Genomic DNA, 24,168 nt, shown 5'->3' with positions numbered 1-24,168 from the left:
GATGTTACATAAGGTTTTCGCGGATTTTCACAACTCAAATGGGTTTTCATTTTAACCTTACCCTATATAAATATATGTGGGGGGTGTATGTGAGAGAGAGAGAGAGAGTGAAAAGCATGAGGGCCCACACCGGCCTCTCCTTACCACTGGTCGTCCGAAGGCCACCCATCCAATACCGCCCCATTGCAGTGTTCCCTCCCAATACCGACCCAAAATAGCCCCTTTTACTGCACATAGCGTGAAGCCTAATTACAAATGAGACCATCGAGGTAATGCTAGATGATATATAAATAGTGAAGTTGCTGTCACAAGATTGTGTTTTCAGCCGGTGGTAACAAGATCGATATGCGACAAGCAATAAAAAGAAAACATTTATGTAACATTGCTTGTAAAAATCGTCAATGTTCATCAAGTACACGATAACCAAGATGATTTACTTTGCTTAACATATGGTAAAAATCAAAAGCATGTCTATGAACATAATATATCCCATCATTCCTCCACCTAAACAATGAAATGTTTTCACACGTTATAGTTTATCGTCGAAGTGCAATATAACATGTTAGTTATGTTTAATTATTATTATTTTTCTTTTTTATTCCGAGACTTAGAGCTACTATTTAGAAATATTTAATCTTAATTCTCTGTTTATTGTGATTTTTCTGTATAATTTTAGTTTCCTTGTGTAGATTCTGAAAACTATTTATGCAAGGATTGGAAGCAAGAGATGCTAATATCCTCTGTTTTACTTCAGACTTCAGAGTATGGTTCTGATGTACTCCATCAAATATTACTGTCAATTTGCCTATCTGTTTATGGGCTGGCACTTGTTAAAGGTACTTTAATTTTGGTTCCAATATTCATTAATTTTACCTAACTTTAGTTACTGTTGGTAATCATGTTGGTAATTATGTTATGTTATGTAACGTTTTTTATACAAGTCTCATGCGACATTAATTCCCAGCAGAGCCCAGTTGGACCCGCATGACTCACCTTGAAGAGAAACGTCTGCGCAGAAACCAACTGGATCCGCAGGACCCACCATGCTCAGAGACGTGACGTCCTTACGCGCAGTACGCAAGCTGTTCCCGCAGGAAATGCCTCCCAATGGTGAAGTACTCCGCCTGTTACCGCAGCTGCGGATACAAGCCATCAGGGAAGGCCACCCGCGCAGCAAGGCTACACGCACAAGGCACTTAGCTCTCAATAATTCAGTAGTCACCTGAAGGAATGAGCAAAGCCGGGAACAGTCCCGCACAAAGGCGGGAGGGGGAATACTCCCGCCCAAATGAGCCAGTCCGTACGATACTGGAGGATCTTTTATACTGTACCTGACGAGGTATGGGCAAAAGATCTGACCAGAGATACGACAGCTCATTGACAACAGTATGGCGAGCAGCATGCTCTTGTACTGTATGTCACTATTAGCCGCTGCCTACTCACCAACTCCTGTCATACCACGTGCATAGCCTGAAGTTGGTGGAAAAGGAATAGTACACAGCAGGCCTGGTCACTGTCAGCCGCTGCCTACCCACCAACTACCAGCATGGCACGTGCGTAGGCCACAGTTGGTAGAAAAGGAATACTATTCAGCCGGCTACACCTTCTTGGAAACCTACCTTCGGCTATAAATACCCCAAATGGTATGATCATCTCATCTTATCTTGTATCTTATATCTTATACCTGATATCTGCTCTAGCAATCTCTTAATATACACTTATATTCAAGAGCAATCTAGTCTGATTCTCACGCCGGAAGGTGGTCACAAGGAGGTACCCCCCCCCTTCTCAGTGACGAGCTCACGGTGTCTGTTTTGCAGGTTATCAGAAGAACCATCTTTGCCGGGTCTAACCCCTCGTGGGAAACATCTATTTAACCCCCAGATTATCCGTAATCTGCCCGGGGTCTATTAGTGTTTCTTCATTGGCGCCATCCGTGCATAAAAGCTAGAATTTAATTTATTTTTTCAGTTTTTTCAAACTTCTGGAAAGATGGTTAAAGGTACTCCGGTCCCAAAACCAACGAGTGACCAAGAAGCCCCGGTAACCACAACCCCAGCTACTGGGGGGAATACCGGCAACTATACAGTTTTTACGAACACTACCCCGGTTACCCAAACCGGGGCAAGTGCAGTAAAATTTACGAACACTACCCCAGTTACCCAAGCCGGGGCAAGTGCAGTAAATAATCTCTCACTGGGATTCACCGATACCCAGTTAGAGAGACAACGAACGAGGCTCCCCCGCCAAACACTCGATGAAGTTAAAGCATGGGCAGAAGCACGTCAAAAAGAATTCCAAGCTGAGTTGGATGAACGCTTACGTTCACTCCAACAGGCTGATGAATTCGAAGAGCACTTGTACGATGATTCGGAGGAATCCGATAGTGACGCAAACCCTCGTCATAGGGCCAAAGGGAAGCGTAAGGAAACGGACTCCCAACCGAGAAGGCGTTAAAAACGCGGGTGGAAACCCACGTGACTTCTCCAAAACATTTACACCAACTGCTGCAAAGGCGGGAACGTCCAAATTTGCAAGGGACATTGCGGAAGCAATTGTCCCGAAAAGTGCCAAACAGATGTCCAACATCGACACTTACGATGGTATATCTGATCCAGACGATCATTTGAACAGGTTCATAGCGGGGGCAACCGTCAGTAGTTTGACGGAACCTACGTGGTGTTACATGTTCCAAATGACGCTTGTTGGGGCAGCTAGAGCGTGGTTCGATCGTCTACCGGTCCACCACATCTACGATTGGGAAGACTTCCAGCAGAAATTTAGCCAACACTTCAGCAAACAAAGAAAGTATACCGAAGAGCAATGGACAATCCTCAATTGCATTCGAGAAAAAGATGAATCTTTACCAGACTTCATCACTCGCTTCAACTCAAAGAAGCTAAGTCTGGGTAATATTAGCGAAGATCTTGTTCGCGCTGCTTTCATCCAGGGCGCGAACGACCCAGAGCTCATCCGCACCTTAACGGGTAGAGATGGCATGCCATCCACATGGGATGCCATCATGACAGCAGCTAAACGCTTTGCGGAAACGGAGAAGCAACTGGGTAGAGATCTCCCCCAGAGCACAAACCTCTACACCCAGAAAACAAGAGAAGACAACGTCCTTACCGCCCGACTAAACAAAAAACGGAAGCTAGGCATTTGGCAGTCAAGGATAAACTTTGTCACCTCATCCGGCTTGCAACATCGGTTAGGCGGAAGGGATAACGTACAGTCGAACCAGAACTCCAGATGGACGCCACTCACCAAAAGCGTCACCAAGATATTCGCCACTGAGGAGCTCCCATGGCCAAAGGCTCCAATGATCCGACATCGTCACAATGCTGATCGGAGCAAATACTGTGACTTTCACAGGACAAGAGGCCACAACACTGAAGAATGCACAGACGTAAAGGACATCGTCGAAGCATTTGTCAGAGATGGGACGCTCGCGCACCTCGTGGCGTAACGAACGCTGAGTAGGCTGATACGTGTAGAACCCCGGTTGGGGAAAATACGAATAAAATTGCAGCTTCAATGTTGGAGACTACATACTGCGTAAACAACGAGATCCCGAACCAGGTGCATATCAGCTCGATGGCACTCCCATCCAAACAACATGGAAGGGAGCTCAATTACACAGTGCATGTAGATCAATTCCAAACTTGTAAAAGAAAAGGCCCAGAGCCACTTCTAATGGAAATGATTCTCCTTATCACATTGACGTTGATAATTTTACATTTATATGAACTTAATATGCCGGTCTTCACCGCATAAATAAGTGTAAATTCGTTGCTTGTGGAAGGCGGCAAAACCCGCATAAACACAAAACGGCAAACCTTCACGCAGGTCAGTCATAGGTAAAATTTGGTGATCCCACTAAATGAAAGTGCCGGTCCTAACCGCACAAATCATGATAGAGGAAACCGAACTAACCTATTGACAACCGCGCGTCGAACGGTTAATTTATTCAAAACACTGATGCCGGTTTTCACCGCATAAATAAGTGTAAAGTCGTTGCTTGTGGAAGGCGGCAAAACCCACATAAACACAAAACGGCAAACCTTCATGCAGGTCAGTCATAGGTAAAGTTTGGTGATCCCACTAAATGAAAGTGCGGTCCTAACCGCACAAATCATGATAGAAGAAACCTAAATAACTTATTGACAACCACGCATCGAACGGTTAACCTATTCAAAATACTTAGAAAATTTCTAACGAATAGATGAGGAAAACCTCCACGCAGGTCAGATATAGGTAAAGTTTAGCCATCATACTAAGTGCAAGTGACGGTCTTACCCGCACAATCACGAAGGAGGAAGCAAAACTTCAACCTATTATCTACCACGTTCAAAGGTTAACTTATTCTAAACAATTAGAAAATTTCTAACGAAAAGCTGAGGAAAACCTCCACGCAGGTCAGATTTAGGTAAAGTTTAGCCATCCTAAGTGCAAGTGACGGTCTTACTCGCACAATCACGAAGGAGGAAGCAAAACTTCAACCTATTATCTACCACGTTCAAAGGTTAACTTATTCAGAACACTTGGAAGGTTGCTAATTTACACTAAAGTATGCATGAGCAAGTCATATAACGTTTATAAAGCAAGTCATCCAGTGAAAAAAGATTTATATTTCATAATAATTCAAGTATTACAAGAATGGCCGGGTAACTACCCGCCTACAAGAATATAAATCTATACAATGTAAACCTATCCTAACAGTGGGAAGGGATCTTAAGGTTCAAGCTTCAGGACCACTCCCCCCAAACCCACTTGTACCCGCACCATCAGTTGGCTGTGGCGGTTCAAGGAAGGTCTTTAGAATGGCTAGCCCATCATCAGCAGCAGCAACTTCGTTCACCTTCTCCACCACCGGATGCGGGAAGGCGGCATACTGATTCACTGCTTGGTCATATACAGCTTCAGTATTAACATCATATAAAGGGAAGTTGGAAGGCGGGATGCCTTTCTCAACGAACCCTAGACCAAGCAGGAAGCCGGCCTTTTCCCCATCCTCATGAGAAGCGTTGAGGGCTGCGCTCATAGCATCGTCGTATGATGTGTCCGTGAAGACTCGATGCACAACCTATAAGAAAAAATACAAGTATCAAAACCTTTTCTATTTACAAAGAAAAGCGTAAAGATATAATGAAATTAAACATACCTGAGACAACGCTTCTCGAAGAAGCCATTCCTTGGCAACCAGAGCCTCCTGGAGGGCGGCTTGAGCTTGGTTACGGGCGCGTTCGGCTTCACTTTTGTTGAGGTTGGCAAGCAACACTTCTTTAGCCGCAGCCTCTTCAACGCCCTTTAGCTTCCGCTCAGTGTGGTCAAGCACCCCCCTCTGGTCCAAGATCTCTTGGAGCTTCTTGGCGTCTTCCATCGCCAAGGCATCATGAGCCTGTTGGAGCGCCTCTAGTTTGGCTTTAAGTTCCTCATTCTAGAGGCGTAGAGGCTCAGCAACAGCTTCAGGCTTGGTGGCTCTCTCAGTTGCGTTCCGTGCAGTTTCCTTAGCCAGCCGAAGCTGTTCGTTAGCAGCTTGGGCAGCCTTGGAACGGGCCTCGAGCCAGGCCTGAACTTCAACCTCGAGGGCCTTGAAGGCCTTCTCCTTTTCCGCAGCCACTGCGGTAAGCCTCTTGTTCTCCTCCCGGACAGCCCGCGCCTGAGCTACTTCTTGAATACGAGCTGCTTTTAACTTGTCGTTTTCACGACAAAGCAGCTCGACGCGCGGCTGCATCCGGGCCAGGAGAATACGAAGCTCATTGGTTAGCCTACCCTCCTGGTAGCTAGCCATTGCTTCCCCCAACGCACCACTGGAGCTGCGTGACGAGCCCACTCCACGCACTCCACAGGCGTGCGAAGGGTCGTTCCTCGGCGGATGTTCCATCGTGGAACATACACTTCATTGGAATCCGACACTGCAAAAACAAAAAGCAGTTAGGAAAAGATGATAAAAAAAAGGCCAAAACAACCCTACGCACCTGTAGGGTCGACAACAGGCCGATAGCCGCCAAACCCATCACCTGAACCCAAGGGAAATCCATCCAAGAGGTCAGGCAGATGGGAAGGAGGCAGAGGTTGGCGAGAAGCCCCAAGCATACCTGAAGGATCGGCCGTAGCTGCCGACGTCGGAGGAGGCATAGAGGCCGCCGCGGTAGAAACCAACGGAGGTGAACTCACCGGAGGTGAAACAACCGTGGTCGCCGCTGCGGAAGTACCTGCAGAAATAGTCACCGCCGGCTCAGTGAAAGATTCAGTAAATATGGCACTGACAGCCGGCGGAGATGTCATCACAGTTGGAACAGTTGGCTCAACTGGGTGAACAACTGAACCAACTGAAGCAGGCGCAGCCGCCTGGGTCATCGCCTCAGGTAGGTTGACCAAGCCTACCGTCATGGGTCCGGAGGTGCTCCTCCCCGCTCCACCCTGGAAAGCGGTAGCATCATCGCCTGCACAAAGAAGATATAAGTATAATGGCGGAAAGATATGAAGTTAAAAAGTAAAGGAAGTTTGTACTTACGGGTTTTCTTGAGCCTAAAAGTGCGAACAGGCGGGGACGAACCCGATGGAACCGGCCTCTTCACGCCGCTCACCGTCGTTGTCCTGGGCTGCTCGGAGGTGACGATCGTCTCAGCCTCCGGAGCAGTGGTCTTAGCACCACCAGGGTTCCCCGCCACCTCCTCGCTTTCGGTCTCTGAATCAGACCGATGCACCGGATCGGCAGTGGAGGCAACCTTCGCCTTCCCCTTTCCGCCGGCAGCCTTCTTCTTCCGCACCAACGGAGGACCATCTGCGGATTCCTCATCAGAAGATGACAAGATTAGAGGAATTCCAGCAGAGGTTTCAGCATTGAGAGGTCGAGGGTTGAATAACGCCTTACCTGGCCGCGTGGCGCTCAGAATAGGGTGGCCTGGCGGGTAGACCTCCACAAACCGATCCCTCGTTTGCTCCAAGATGGGCAACTCGTTCTCATCGAGAGCACGAGTACCCATCCGAGCGGGACCATCACTCTCCCGCGGCTGCAGGAGAGACTGCAAGTCGTTCCCCTCTGAAATAAAAGAAACAGTTAGAAGACAAACCTATATAAACAAAGAAGACAGAGCATACCGTAAGGCACAGAGTTCAAACCGTATTCGAGGACGATGGGAACCTGTGACGCCTCCTTCCACACCCGGCTCATCCCAAGCATCACCATCCCAGACTCCGCAAAGCGGTACACCGGAGTCTGGATCCGGGAGATCTTGGCGAACCATTCCGCCTCCTGGTAGTTTGGGGCGGGGAGTGCTATCCCATTCTTAAACGTCATCGCTATCGGGACGACGCGAGCGGAGATATAAAAAAACTCCCTCTTCCACGACCGAACACTGCGCTCGGTTGCGCAAATCTTCAGCCCCTTGATCCGGTTGACCAAGGTGTACCACCCCTGGATGCACCTCCAAGAATAGAAGGTCATCAACCGGTCAACATGGGGCTTCACGCCCAGAATGAGGCACACCCACTCAAAGTGGCGGATCTTGGCGATCGCCATCGGGTGTACCTCCGTCAAATGCACCCCGTGCCTCTCCAAGACATGGTATACAAACTTCGTTAATGGAAACCTGAGATTCCCATAAACGAAGAATGCAGCGTACACCCCTATCTTGCCCTTGGGGGCATCGTACACCGTCTGGTGTGGCTCCGGAAACTCAGGCTCGAACGGCTCGAGCATGAACTTCCGGACGATGTACTGAAAAAGCTCAGTGGGAAGAGCACACTGGCATTCGCCAGCAGTGTTCTTATCGTCTTTATCAGACGTAGACGTCGGGATCTCGACGTGCACGTCAGATTCCTCGGCAGCAGCTTCAAAATCGTGAGTAGAAGACATGGTTTGGAGGTAAAGGAACGATTTCAGGAGAATGATTGACAGAAAGTATTCGCCGGAAATCGTTTACAAGAAGAGGAGTGAAAGTGTGAATTACAAAGGACCCTCTCCCCCTTTATATACTCATCGCAATTAATGCGATGAATTTAATGCGGAAGAGAGAGAAATCACAGGTGGAATGAACCTATGACACGTGGCAAAGTGCAAGCTGGCAACAGCTGTTGAAAGGACGCGTGCCATTAATTTCGCGGCCACGCGCCCGAAAAATCGCGCCCACGCGCCTGAAAAAGCGTCTGGAATGACCATGTACTGTCACGTCGCCATAACTTCCTGCACGTCCTGACACAGTCAGAAGAAACCGTCGGACGACGTTTCAACAGTTTGGACTGTTCTTATCCTTTCACCAACTCTTCGAATTTCAAAATTTCAAAAAGATTCAAAAGTAAGCGGGAAAATACCCCTTACCTTGGCAACCAAGAAACTATAAGACAGGTGCGAGTACAGTGTTAAGGCAAACCCTTCACATACTTAGCACCTGCAGGGAATTGAAGCCAAGAATACCTCGACGACCAAGTAACTATAAGACGGGTGCGGGTACAGTGTTAAGGCAAAACCCTTCACATACTTAGCACCCGCAGGGAATTGACGCCAGTAATACCTTGGAAGTAAAGTAACCGTAAGACGAGTGCGGGTACAGTGTCAAGGCAAAACCCTTCACATACCTAGCGCTCCGCAGGGAATTGAAACCAAGAAGGATCTTCTGGGCCATGCTTGCGGAAACGGGAATAACATCCCCGCATAGCGGGAACGTCGAGAACTATATTGTTTGAAGCTCCAAGATGGTATTGGTGGTTTTAACATAATTGATCACTATGTTCAAAACTACCAAAACCTCATGGAGAATCCACACAAGTGGGACTCAACGCTCCTGACTTGCGAGGAGGTTACAGACCTACCCGCATCATACCCAAAGATCAAGCAGGAAAGTCGGGAATTTCTGCAAGTGACATTAGGACTTCCGCGGGAAGAATCCCCATGGAAAACCTTAAAACTAAACCCTTTTCAAAAACCCTTTGCTTAAGTCCAAGAGTTCACCTCACTTATTAAACATTCATGAGAAGAACATTGGACTGGGGGGACTTGAAGAGGTAGGTCCCAGCAGAGCCCAGTTGGACCCGCAGGACTCACCTTGAAGAGAAACGTCTGCGTAGAAACCAACTGGATCCGCAAGACCCACCATGCTCAGAGACGTGACGTCCTTACGCGCAGTACGCAAGCTGTTCCCGCAGGAAATGCCTCCCAATGGTGAAGTACTCCGCCTGTTCCCGCAGCTGCGGATACAAGCCATCAGGGAAGGCCACCCGCGCAGCAAGGCTACACGCACAAGGCACTTAGCTCTCAATAATTCAGTAGTCACCTGAAGGAATGAGCAAAGCCGGGAACAATCCCGCACAAAGGCGGGAGGGGGAATACTCCCGCCCAAATGAGCCAGTCCGTACGATACTGGAGGATCTTTTATACTGTACCTGACGAGGTATGGGCAAAAGATCTGACCAGAGATACGACAGCTCATTGACAACAGTATGGCGAGCAGCATGCTCTTGTACTGTATGTCACTATTAGCCGCTGCCTACTCACCAACTCCTGTCATACCACGTGCATAGCCTGAAGTTGGTGGAAAAGGAATAGTACACAGCAGGCCTGGTCACTGTCAGCCGCTGCCTACCCACCAACTACCAGCATGGCACGTGCGTAGGCCACAGTTGGTAGAACAGGAATACTATTCAGCCGGCTACACCTTCTTGGAAACCTACCTTCGGCTATAAATACCCTAAATGGTATGATCATCTCATCTTATCTTGTATCTTATATCTTATACCTGATATCTGCTCTAGCAATCTCTTAATATACACTTATATTCAAGAGCAATCTAGTCTGATTCTCACGCCGGAGGGTGGTCACAAGGAGGTACCCCCCCTTCTCAGTGACGAGCTCACGGTGTCTGTTTTGCAGGTTATCAGAAGAACCATCTTTGCCGGGTCTAACCCCTCGTGGGAAACATCTATTTAACACCCAGATTATCCGTAATCTGCCCGGGGTCTATTAGTGTTTCTTCAGTACTCCATCAAATATTACTGTCAATTTGCCTATCTGTTTATGGGCTGGCACTTGTTAAAGGTACTTTAATTTTGGTTCCAATATTCATTAATTTTACCTAACTTTAGTTACTGTTGGTAATTATGTTATGTAACGTTTTTTATACAAGTCTCATGCGACATTAATTAATATTTGTAGTTGGAATAACATTTTTTCTAGGAAGCCTAAATGTCAATCATTTACTAATTGACGTTTAGAACTTAGAACTTGGATCAAATTTTGTGTTTTATTATCTAACGGGTCAAAACTTTAAAACATAAGCTAAAAAAGGATATCAACATGTTAAACGTGTTAAAAAATTGTCCAAGTCATATTTAATGCATGAAACCTCTTAAATAGTTTAAATCATGTTTTCTAAAAAGTTAATATTATTATTGAAGCGTTATGAATTCGGGCTAGGCTTGTAATGAACTAAACGAACACAAACATAGCACGTCCATGTTCGTTCGTTTAACTTTAAACTAAACAATCGAAAACAAATAATTGAAGGAACGAAAGTTATGTTTGTTTGTTAAGTGGGATATGGTTATATATTTGTATAAAGTATTAATAATTGTTTATTAAGCAGGCCACGAGGAACAGAAGAAAACATTTTCAGATATATTCCGAATTGTATTCATGAATGCGTTTACGAGAAAGCGTGTATAGCTAGAATAACATTTTTTTATATTTGTTTATAGAACTCGAATAGCATTTTGTATTGAACATCTTTGATAGAAATTTATAGTTCTATTCGTGTTTGCATCTATAGTTATATGATTTTATTTTCTAATACTTTTTTGCAAAAAATAGTTATTGTATTGTGCCAAAAATATTGTCAGCAGGTGCAAGTTGGTTGCATAAAGTAGTGGTTGTTGGAAGATTTGTGACCGCAACACCGGTCGTAAGAAGATTTGCGACCTTAGTCAGAAGGTAGGAACATTTGCGATCACAGCACCGGTTGGAAGATTTGCAACTGTTACTTGGTCGCAAATGTATAGCGGTCGCAAAGTGGTCACAACAGAGCAACTGCGACCAACATTTTTCCAACTACACTTTCAGTTGCAAAACAATCGCAACAAGGCAATTGCAACTGTTTTCGGACCGAGAAGGCCACTACAAATGCTTAGTTTTCTAGTATTGGGTTAGATATGACAAATTATCAAATATGTTTATTTACTAGATGTTATTTATGTAATTTTTTAAGGGGTGAACTTGCAAATAGCATTAGGTTAATTGTTTTAGAGCAAAGTGTCAAAATCTTCTTTGAGGTTTGGTTAATAATACGACTTTAGTTTAAAAAGTGTTTTTTTTTTCACATATGGACCATTGAGGCCTCCCACTTCTACCCAATTACATCCAAATCGTCCTCTATTTATTTTAAGCATTAACTCACAAGTAAAACCGTCTTTTCAGTTTATTTTGTTCTTTTAATTAATCCCTTATCTTCTACACCTAAAACCCACCTCAATGCCCCCCACGAACCCTTTCTTAATTATACATTCTGAAACGATGTGTCTCTTGAAGGAGAAGATCATGTGTATGAATCCTTTTGGAATTCAACTTGTTGATGATATATCAGAACCACGTTGGTGGCCAGTCACACTCACGTAGTAAACATAAAGTAAAACCATCAATAAATATTATTACTTCGGTTTAGACCGAGCCTGCAAGACTTTGACAGCAGATTTGGAGTCATTGCTAAAAGAGTCCAAGTTATCCAAAAGTTTGTGGCTAATCACACTCATGTAGTTGTTGGTAGACTTTGACTTTCATAAGCTGGCTGGCTGCAGGCTTTCCAAACATCCTCGAACTCTCATGTATATAAACGGTCCGTTTCAACAAAAAGGAGAAAATAAAATAAAAATAGTTGGTAAGCAAATCGGCCAAATGTGTAATCATACTAGATACCATCATTTATTCTAGAACATTTTGGACATTAAGTGTACGTTCCACGCCAAGTTGACCTGCACCAGCACGTAACATGTTAAGTACATTAAAACATTGCCAAAAAGAGAGGGCTTGATAAAGCATTTCCATTATCAAGTTGCAAACAGAAAGAATGGATTAACTAATACACTCAAACTTTTAGTTATAATGCATGTGTTGAACCACATTAACTTGAGGTAGCTAGAGGGGCATCTCTATCGGGTTGGGTAACGGATCTGTAGGGGTTAACTTCAGCACTGGTAAAGCATGGTGGGTTGACCCGTTGACAAAAACGTTTTCAAACTTGGTCCTGTGAAGATCGATGCACGCCATTGTTCGATGAAATGCTTCAACCAAATATGTTTTACCTCTTTCTGTCTATTTTGTGAAGCTATATCAGAAGTCATTTAGTATCAATAAAAATTGAAATCCAGCTATCAAAATGTAATACTTTGTGGTTTTCAATCCCCATAACTCTAAAATAGTAACTCCACTTGGATTTCTTAGGATTCTAAACATATATATAACAGTTGGTTACTAAGACAAGCTAATGCAGGAACGTCAGTGACTGAGACAAAGTCTCTAACTAAACACCTAAGCGTCTTGTGTTTTAGTACCAAGAAGTAAAAGAAATTTAGCATTAAAAAAAAAAGAAAAAAAGACAAGCTACATACAAGACGGCTTGATTCCTAATCTAAACAAAATAACTCATATTTCAAGAGAAAAGAATCTCACAAAAAGACCATATGCTAAGAGTGAACTCACAAGAATCTAACAATTTATCAACTTGCTGGAGGAGAAAATTGCAACTTGAACTTAAGATTGAGAAAATTGTCAGATTAAATTTGTCTTTTATCGGTTTAAATATCATATGCACTATCCTCTTATATAATCAATAGTTTAGATACACATCAACGGCATCGTCTTGAGCATGCTACATTGCTCTTGAGCCTGGATTCGTAAACATGAAATGTCGAATAATAACATAGGTGCGTTTACACAAAAGTTTTATTTATTATTTTCTTATAACACTCCAACCTGAAAAGAAGTACTGACATGCTATTATTACATATATTAATTTGGCAAACATGATTACATAAATGCTTAAAACATAAGAAGGTTTAACACCTTAATAAAAGTCTTAACTCCTTACAATTCCTTACATTTAATAAAAACAAATATGTTTTTAAACACTTGATCGAGCATGCACTCTTCCACTTCACGTCTTCACATCCTCATAGTCTTGATATCCTAAGACTGTGTTTATCACCAACCCAAGCATTGAGTTGTGCACTAGAAGACAAAAAAGATAATATTAAAAATTGTGGTAGCCTCACGGTCCGGTTGAGGACACAACCTTGGTCACAACCCACATGCTATTTAAATATTCATTTTTTCTTTTTTTCTTTTAAACAATTTCTTTTCTATATAATTTGTTTTTTTTAATAATTTATATTATTTAACTTAATTTAAAATTTTAAAAACGCAGTCTTGTTTAGTTTAATTTTATGAGCATTTCGATATAAATTTTGTTAAAAACGTAGCACTTTTCAAAACATGTATTTTTTATTATATTATTATATGTAAAATTATTCTTGTTACTTGTAAAAATTAAAAATTCAGTGTTATGATTGTAACTTGAATTATCTTTTTAATTAAATATGTTTAATAAACGTAGTTTTTTTTAATATTTTTTATATATAAAATAATACAATTTAAAAAATAAACATTTTTTTTATTTTAAGAAATTTTATAGAATAAATTAAAACCTAAATAAGATATATGTATTAAAATAATTGAGTTGAGTTGGGTTGTGAATGAAAGTGAAAAATTGGGTTAGGTTGGGTTGTGTATATAGAAGAGAGAGAAATTAGTTTTTTATTAAAATGTTAGGTTGGATTGGGTTGTTGATAAAAATAGTCTAATTAACATGCAATAAAAAGAGAAGCATGCTTAAGCATAATGCTAAGTGAGTGGCAATCAGAAAACATGAAAATAGAATATAATAAAAATTAGTTTAATAGGAGAAGCATTTCCCCTTAGTTTAATAGGGAAATAATTTAGTTATTCTAAAGAATGCTTTAAGATAATTCATAAAATATATCAACCTATTAATTTAACAAAACAAAGTGTATTTAATGGCGTGGAAATATTTAAAGATAAGCGGAAAGAGACTCATTTTGATAATATCATGAACAATATAAGATTGGATTATAATAGAAAGTATGATTTTTTTAAGAAAAATTGAATTTTAATAATCCAAACTATCAGTAATTGATCAATATTAATCCCAACTAGCAATCTGACTAGTGTTAATCCCAATTTTTAGTTATGTTGCCAATAAGAATCCTAATCTAACTGATCAACTCCGTTAACTTTGATGACATGGCGTATGACATGGCATTAACTTGGATTTTTTTTTTGTTTACTTGGATACAATTATTAGTAATAATTAAATGAGTGATCCCTATAGTTTACACAAATTATAGATTGGATACATTGTTTTTCGTTTATAACACCTTTAAAAACGATACTTTTAGACGACTAACGTATTTGATATGAGCTCACACAACAGGGTTAGCTTTTCTCTTTATTAATTGTATAGAAATAACAATATAACCTTATACTCTAAAAATATAAGAAATAAAAAACACCATCTCCATCTTCTTCCTCTAGCCCACCGTCAGCCCCATCTCCGTTGTGACCACCACCACTCGACGGAATTCTCTCTCTTGGTTTCCGGCAATCTCTACCAACACCACGCAGCAACCATCGCCACCTAAATAGATCTGACAACGACCAAAAGAAGGAAGGAGATATTCAATTGATTGGGAGGTCGTTTCTTTTTCTGGTGATAACACTTAAACCTGCAACCGACTCAAACCTTCGTCGGCCACTACCACATCCTCCTTAAGTCGTTTCAGATCTATTCTGCGAGAAATGAGTTTTAGATCTTTAAATCCATTTACAAGTCACACCGTAATCGCCACCAGTCGTTACCGCAAATGTACGGCGGTGTTTATGGTCATAGGTTTTCAGATGGTGTTGTCAATGGGAGACAGAAAGGTCAGAGAGAGGGGTTTATCTGGAAACTCGAACATTGCTTGAAGGTTGCCGTGGTAGATTTAGTAACAGTAGGTTATGGCGGAGGTGGGTACGACGACGGTGCGGCGGTGGTTTCCGGCCATTGTTTAAAAAAAGGGAAGGAGAGAGGTTGGTGGGGTAGGGGTGAATTTGATTAAAAATATATTTAACTTTTAAAAGTATAGTGATCATTCGTGTACACTATTATTTATATTCAAATAAATTAAAAAAATCCAAGTCAATGTCACATGCCAGGTAATCAAAAGTTAACGAAGTTAAAGTTTTGTTAAATTGGGATAGTTATTGGTAATAAAACAAAAGGTTGGAATTACCACTAGTCATATTGTTAGTTGGGATTAATATTGGCCAATTGTTGATAGTTTGGATTATTGAAATCTAATTTGCCTTCTTTTAAAACAAACTTTTTTGTTTTATCTTTTAACCGCCCGTGTGAATAAAATAGTCCATTGATTTTGGACATGTATAGTTGAAATTAATTTATTGGTGAAATCATATGTTACATAAATGGAAGAACATAATAGAGATAACACAATTATTGACTTTCTCTTATCATATGCAAAACACATGTCAATTACCCCATTATTTTAAACGTTCATAACTTTTTATACAACATTTAAAAAAATTCATTATAACGAGTGTTTTTTTATCTTTTTATATGAGTACCATATTGATATATAAAAATAAAAAAAATAATAATAAGTGGATTTTTTACAAAATTGTGTTATACAATTGTGTTTTTCATTTTGTTTTTTACATTTTGTTTTGTTTTCCATTGTTTTTTTCCTGACGACTTTTCCAGCGAAATTTTCCGACAAAAATTCCTGGCGCCTTTTCCGGCCAAAAAAATCTAGCACTTTTCCGGCGAAAATTCCAACGACTTTTCTAGGTGGTGGTGGTTGTTGGAGATGAGTAAAGATGTATGCAAGTTTTTGAAATTAAATTAAGTGGGCTTTTGAGATTAAATAAGTGACTTTTAAAAATTAAATTAAGTGGGTTTTTAAGATAAATTAAGTGAGTTTTTGAAATTAAATTAGTTAACCAAAATGATCCTTTTTTAAATATTTTTAAGAAAATCAAACTTTTTATTTGAATCCAGCCCATCAAAATAATTAACACTAACAAAAACAAATATAGCGTGTACAAAAATCCCCTTGCCCAATACCGCACCAAAATTCGAGTGGTATGTGGTCACTGTTACTACCAAATGAAACAAATTATGCATTCACACAAATCTTTCAATCTGCGGGCCAAATTATACTTAATATTTATATTATAATTGTTTTAAAATTCTAGCATATCTTACAACTTACAAATTAAAATTTCATGAGGGATCTGGTACCAATTTGAAGCTATTTTCTAAGATCGTTTAACCTACACTTAAGTACAACTACTGTCTAGGAACCGTGTTTCGCGACGGAACCGTTAAATGAACAAAAACACATAAGTAAAAAAAAGTTAAACTATAAACTTGTTGCAAGTCGACGGAAAGTCAGTCTGTATCAAGTTATGACATCGAGACTAAACAAAACAAATAACCCCCTCAATGCCAAAAAAACAACAAATTATATCATATGTAGAACTAAAAAAACTGACGCGTTGCAGCCGCGAAACAACACAAATTCGGTTAGTATCAGCGGTACCAACACAAATTCGTAAACATGAATTAGTCAACAAAAAAAATAATTTAAAGGCGAGGTACCAAATGTTGAAACACGGATATAAAACCATGCGACGATGAAATATTTTAAAATCATGAAAAATTTATTGGTCATTGTAAATACGGTTATAAAAAATATGAAAGCAAAGTTTAAGAAATTAAATCATTTAACCGACAAATAAAATATGTAAAGCCGATACTCGCCCAAGTTTAGCGTTTAAAAATATAGTTTGTTAAATTTTTTAATTAGTTTAAAAAAGTTAAATAAAGGAAATAAAAACCATAATTTTTATTTATGAAATTATGAATAAAGATTTAGTGGTTATAATTAGTTATATATTAAAGTATTAAATAGTAAAATGAATAGTAAGTTTGTGAGGAGACTTGAATCCCCTTTTTAATATATATATTAATAGCCTAATACGTGAATTATAACTTATAAGTTATAAACTCAATTAAAATCCTATTGACAACTTCAATTAATTTAAATTGATTGAAACAGAAATCATATATTCTATATTTATTAAACCAAAAGATTTTAGGTTAGTCCCTAAAATTCACAATCGGGGTCGTTTTTAAGAATTTAAATATCTCGGCCGAGCTGAAATAAAAATGCCCGTACCCTAACAAGGAACAATATATAAGCTAATTTTTTAAAACGACGATTAATGTTATTCTTTTTTCTTTTAGCTTTTAAATTTAGTTTAAGTCCAATAACTTAAATGGATTATAAATAAAAAAAAATTGGAGCCAATATATTTGAGGGAAAAAATTAAAATGTAAAGGGAGACAAAAATCATGAGATGTGTGAGAAGGGAAAAAATCGTCAAAGAAAAGTCAAAATATATAATAAAAATTAATATTTAAAAGTATAAAAAAAACTAAAATGTTTCCCCTCCATCTTTTGAGTTCCAAAAAAAGAAAGAATATGACACAATGACGAAAATAACCAAAAAACACAACGATAAATAAAAAAAAGACACAATATATAGCAAAACATAATACAATGCCGAGCAAATTATAAACAGTGTTGATTAATATAACACAATATCATGAAAAAAAATACACAATCAATGACGAAAATAAACAAAAACCACAATGATAAATAAAAAGACACAATGATTATTTTTTTTCCAACATTGTGTTTTTTATTATTTATTTTTATTTTTAATTTTTTGAGAACGCGGAAAACGGGGGGAAACATTTTTGTTTTTTTTTATTTTGAGTTATGATTTTTCATTTTTTATTTTTGGATTTTTTTAATCACAAATCTCTCTCATCCTTATCATTTTTGTCCTCATGTTTAAAATAACTTGATCCTATATTTTAGATAATTAAAAATCCATACCTATTATACATATATATATATACATATACGTATACTAGGTTAAATACCCGTGTATACACGGGTTGGGTAAACCATACTAACAAAAGAACAAAACAATGTGAAATATTTATATTAATTTGGTATTAGATGAACGAATATGAATATATATTACAACGTTGAATAAAATAAAATTTTCATAAAATAAAAAAAGAAAAAGAAAATGAAATGGTAAATTTTCATTAATCTCTAAAAAATTCTTCATATACAACATTTGTAGTTACCCTCTTCATCGAATATTAAAAGATTGATTCCATCTCTAGTTTTAATCTAAAAAGTGCGACATAAATCTCTAGAAACTATCCTTGTATATAATGTTTAAAATTTATTTAATTAACTTTTCTTACTAATAACAAATGACTAATATTAATGTGATATAGGGATTTATAGAAAAATAGTGTGTAAAAAAACTGATACAACTCATACAAATACTTAAATAAACAATACACAAATTTTAAAATAAATACATTATATTATAAAGCAATATAGGTTGAAAGAGTTTAAAACAAAGATAAGCAAAACACTGGATACTAAGAGTTTAAAATAATGCTAATCCACAAAAACCGAAAAAGTACTTTAAAACATAAAAAAAACATTATCTTAAATATAAAAAACAACTTAACTTTTTCAAAGCAACAAACATCCTAAATCCTAAACAACATGAAACCATTATAAATTTTGGATAGTAACGACCGTTAGATAGTTTGGCTTCACTTTTTCAAAGCAACAAAACATCTCAAACAAACATTATAGGTTTTGGATAGTAGCGACTGTCAGATATTTTGATCATATTCATATGTATTTTTTCTAAGAGATATTTATCTAGATTTGATGCATATAAGCATGTAACATCGCATGACCGATAATGAAAATTACCGTTATGAGATGGTTGTCAAAAACTTATAACATTTAAATTTGTTTTTTATGTGAAATAAACCAATTTTAATAAAAAAAATATAGGATAGTAAGATTATATAAAAATTGGTTTATAAGCTTTTGAGCATGCTATTATTATTATATGAAATATAATAGAAGTTATAATTATAGCCAAAAAGTGAAAGATTTAAAACATCATAAATGGTTTTCAAGAATTAAAGTGTTAAATATAGTTTATACTTTAAATTAAAAATAAGACTAAGTATAAAATTTAAAGCATTCAATTTTTAATATGAAATTATTAAGACTATTATCTTGTATAAGTCATTAAATCGTATAAAACAATGGAATTTTATATTAATATTTTAAAACAAATATTGTAAAAAGATATCATTAAGAAACATTTCTTTTTGTTAAAATTAAATATTATGTGGAAAAACATGTTACTAAAACCATGAAAATTAATATTAATTTTTTATTTAATAATACTTGTTATGACAAAGGTAGTTTAAGAAAACAGTAATAATTTTTAATTTCAAATTAGGAACTTGTAAATTAAAGAAAACAAATTTGAAAAAAAATAGAAAATAAAAAATTTAAAGAACAACAAATTTTCAAGAGAAGAAATTAATTATAATATTTTAATATAAACTTATCAAGTATTTATTACTTTGAAAAACAATTAAGGTGGTTAGGCTAAGGGTAGTGGTCTCGTGGATGGGGGGCGCGGAGGCCCGGCGTGGCCACCTGGCTCGCGAACACCGCTACCACCTTGGCGCGGATGGGGGCGCGGTTGGCCGGCGCGGGGCAGTCCGCGTGGGAAATATAGCCGTTGGGGTGGTTTCTTACAAAAAAGTTTTTTTTTTGTTTAACCTATAAATACCAATCCACACACTCCATTTTAATTAAAACTCACCCCATTCTCTCTTATTCTCTTAAAAAACCATACTTTCCCTCTACCAAAACTATATTTCTCTCCATTTTTATAAATGGCATCGTCTTCGTCTTCCAATTCTTCCGAAGAAGACGAACTCATTTGTCAAGCGGTTCAAACAACGATAAATTTTTTGATCGATCAAAGACGCCCTCGAGCCCCATTATTCCGACAACCATGTCTTCGTGATCGAAAGACTGCTAATGAAACTTTGATACGTCACTATTTTAGCCCCGATCCCGCATATGGTGAGGAAAGTTTTAAAACTTGTTTTCGAATGACTAGACGATTATTCATGCGTCTAGCAAATGACTTGCCGGAGCACTTTGAGTATTTTCAACAAATGGATGACGCTAGAGGTCATCCCGGGTTCACGCCTACTCAAAAAATTACCGCCGCTCTTCGGTAACTAGCGTATGGTGTTGGCTCGGACATGTTGGACGAGTATCTACAAATGGTTAAAAAGACCGGACGCGATTCGCTTAACCACTTTTGTAAAGGTATATAGTTTTATTTAAAATTTTATTATTTACATTTATTTATATAATTTTAAATAATTATATTTAGGGGTCATATCGCTATACAATCGGAGATACTTACGTAAACTAACAATGTATGATATCCAACGCATACGAGGTGCACAGTGAAAGGCATGGGATACACGAAAACCTTCAGCATGAGTTGGTCGAGCATTTGTGGGATAGAAGACCCGATAATCTTGTATTAGACTAGTAATATTTTAAATTATTATTAATGTAATGTTTTATATTATTATTAATTCAATCAAGCTCCGGATCACCTGGACCACTACACCCCCTGGGGCTTGATCCTGTGCCACGTCACCGCCTACGTGTCGTAAATACATTGGATCACTTGGGCTTGGATCAAACCCACTACCCTTAGCCTTAAATGATTTTTGCCAGGTGGCACAAAAATGTGCCAAACAAGTGTCACTTGATAAAAAAAACATTTTTGTTTATTAGTATATTGATAAAACCGACCGCTTGACTTACCCTATCCTAGGGTTGGCCTTGTAAATATACTATTATAATAAAACAAGGTTTTTCTATAGCTGTCATTGTCACAATAGCCCTCACTTTGGTTTCCACTTATTATTATATTAACACGTGGCTTCATCACAATTGAGAATTTGACTAATGGTTGAATTGAGTATTACTGTTTAAGCTTTTAGCAATTACGTAACCCTCCAACCCCCCCTTCTTCCCGCTCCCACCCCATCCCAGTATCTTCCCACAACCTGCAATTGAACGGTTAAAAGATACGATTTTGACTAACTGATTTCAAAATCGACGGATTCGATGGGGTTGTTCGTTAACCACCTACTGAAACCCTAATTTTGTTTGTGGTTTGCTTTGTAACTGCGAAGGCATAGTTTGAACCAATTTTGGATTGTTTCTAAACTCTAAACCTTAACAATAACTAGAGTAGCAAGCTAAAAAGTTGTTAGTATTTTGGATCCATAACAAACTTTTTGTTAGCCTTCTGGTGATGAAGCATACATCATATAAACGAACTGAAAAGTTGTTTTATGTCAACTTTGGCTTCACTTCATTTTCGCCCTAACGACTGATTTTAATTTGGGCTTTGAATGTCATTTATGATTTTATTTTTATTTATACGCACATCTCTGTTGTTCTAAAAAATCTAAAACTCTACTATATCTATTACATATAGTATGTACATTCTTCTGATTGTGAGATATGCTAACTTTGAATAGTGATGACATTTGTCTTTGATGTTGAGCACATGCCGGTTTCTTTCATTTTCAAATAGAGAAATCAATACATGGACCTCAAGTTACAAATAAAGATGATCAACTGATCAAGAAACAAGTTAAACATTCTATAATTCATTTTAAATTTCATGCTTATCTTTTGTCTTTAATGTTCAAAGTTTACCATGTCATTATGTTGCCAAGGGGTTTGATGTTGAACACAAGATTCTTTTCATTTTGGAAAATATGAATTGAAAAAAAGTCAAAGAAGTTATAGTCAATCTAAATCCCTACTCCTAAAGTTGATGTAATGGAGTTGGATCTTAGCTCTTTGGCATCCGTTAGGAAATTTGTAGCTGAATTCGTTTCTTCAAATCTTCTTTCAAAAATTCAGATGTAAGAAAGTAAGAAACTATATATGATTATGATTGTTATTGTGATTATTATATTATAATTGTTTTGTATTGTTGGAAGTAGTAACGCAGGGATTATGGCTTCACCATTCATGATTTTAAAAGATGCTATTAAACTACAATTTGTGACGAACCATGTGGATCACTTTCTGTTGACACAACTTTTAGTCGAGATCATGAAGCGAAGGCCACATGAATGGAATAAAGAAGGAAGAATACTCTACATAGGAATTTAATTTTGACCAGCTGGACAATGAATCAAGGCATGCTATAATATTAATTATTAATTAATCATATCTTTTTTTAATTAGTCAATATTAAACAATTTTATGTACACATAACCAAATTCTGTTATGCAGTTATACCCGGTGTACACGTACGGACAGTCAAACTCAAAGCTTGCCAACATACTGCATGCTAAAGAACTAACAAAACACTTCAGGGTGAAACTTGTGATGCTTAGCTTAAATGATTAATTGTTTATTAATTAAGTGTGACATACATTTTTGGTATCCAGATCAAGAAAATAGAGTGGAATATAACTGAAAAAATGCTTCTTCCGGGGTCTACTGCAACTAATCTTCTACGTTACCACAATATTGCTAATGGTAAAATCCAACCCTTTAAAGATATTAGTTCTACATCATTTTGTACAATCTTTTGTTCAAAGTTTTGTTTTGTTTTTTATTCAGGTGTGGTTAATGGGTTTGGAAATACATTCTGAAAAACATTCCACATGCTAGATAAAATCCTTAATCACTATAATCTATTTGTTATGTTTTAAGGGAATTACATACGGAGAAAGTAATGTATTTAAACTTTAACGATGTTTAGGGAGAATGTAATATTGTCAGGCTATGGCATGACCGAATGGGTATTAATTGCTTAATTTTTAATTTGTATACATTATTTTTGTTTGTAAGATTACTTTATTATTTATTATTATTTTAAGATTGTATTGTTAATAAGACGCCACTTTTCTTGTGAACCATTGATGCTTGATTGCTTTCACTACATTTCATTTCATCGGTTGGGCTGGTTTTGTCGGTTTTATGGTTCAGTTCAGTTGGTTCTACGGTTTTGAACTAATTTTGTTTACCAAAAGCATAATTTTGCCCTAAGTTTAAAACTTGAAAATGATAGTTTTTGATATTATACATAATAACTATATATTTAAAAATGAAAAAAATGTGATAATAAACGTTCTCGCGTTCATTAATTTTTGATATTCAACCCGTGCAGTACACAGGTTTATAACCTAGTAATTAATAAAATAGCCTAATATTGAAGTTTATGAAATTTGGGTGGACCAAGAGAATGGGTTAGTGTTGCCAGGTTTTATAGAAAATAGTTTTATTGGGCCAAAACGATACCAACAACTGCATATTGGTTTCTGTCGTCTTCCTCTTCATTATGAAACGCACGTCGGCAGTGGAGATTAGGAAATAACATTATGGTTTCTAATTTGATTCTCCTGTTAATAGGGTTCGGTTTTTACTTGACTTTAATTGTTATGATTAGAATTAACTAGGTTTAATTTCTTTAACTTTATTATAGGTTTACTAATTTAATATTCATAGTGCCGTGACTGCCGTCCCTAGGGGGACTGGGTGGTCAACGACCCCGGCTCGAAACCTCACTAGGCTCAAATTTTTTTAAAAAATTATATGTATTTTATGAAAAACGACATACATATTTAATGTTTAAACTCAATAACATAACAACTACCTTGGTCTAATGGCAAATGTGTATGACTGCCAACCAAAAAGTTGCCGGTTCTAGTCACATTTGAGACATGTTTAAGCCTATTTTTATACAAAAGTTTTTTATAAAACCCAAATCATAACCAAGCAAACTATTTAAAATTAAATTGTTTAAACCCAACAAGATATTCCTTTTACTTAAGGCCCAAAATATTTTTCGCTTTTGGCCTAAATTTTTTTCAATTCTCGGAGTCGGCCCTGAATATTTAAATCTATAATTCAGATACGGTATAAAAATTTGTAGAACATTACAAATTTATTCTAATTGCACATTACATTGATCGTTTTGATTTGAGTATTTTAGATATGGTTATCACACAATTTCCCGTTTTTACAATTATGTGAAAGCATGTTTTGTGAATCAAGGAACATACC

At 37.7% G+C, this 24,168-nt stretch overlaps 1 pseudogene; it reads left to right on the top strand.

Moving 5' to 3' along the window:
• LOC143572647 (kinesin-like protein KIN-4A) overlaps window positions 1-22,754 on the top strand; it is a 30,885-nt pseudogene extending 8,131 nt beyond the window's left edge.
• Window positions 22,755-24,168: the final 1,414 nt, after the last annotated feature.

The sequence above is a fragment of the Bidens hawaiensis genome, unplaced genomic scaffold (genome assembly GCF_021521415.1).
Source record: "Bidens hawaiensis isolate Kalapana, Puna unplaced genomic scaffold, B.hawaiensis_p1.1 tig00001382_1, whole genome shotgun sequence".
Taxonomy (NCBI): Eukaryota; Viridiplantae; Streptophyta; class Magnoliopsida; order Asterales; family Asteraceae; genus Bidens; species Bidens hawaiensis.
This window is presented reverse-complemented; position numbering and strand designations above follow the sequence as displayed.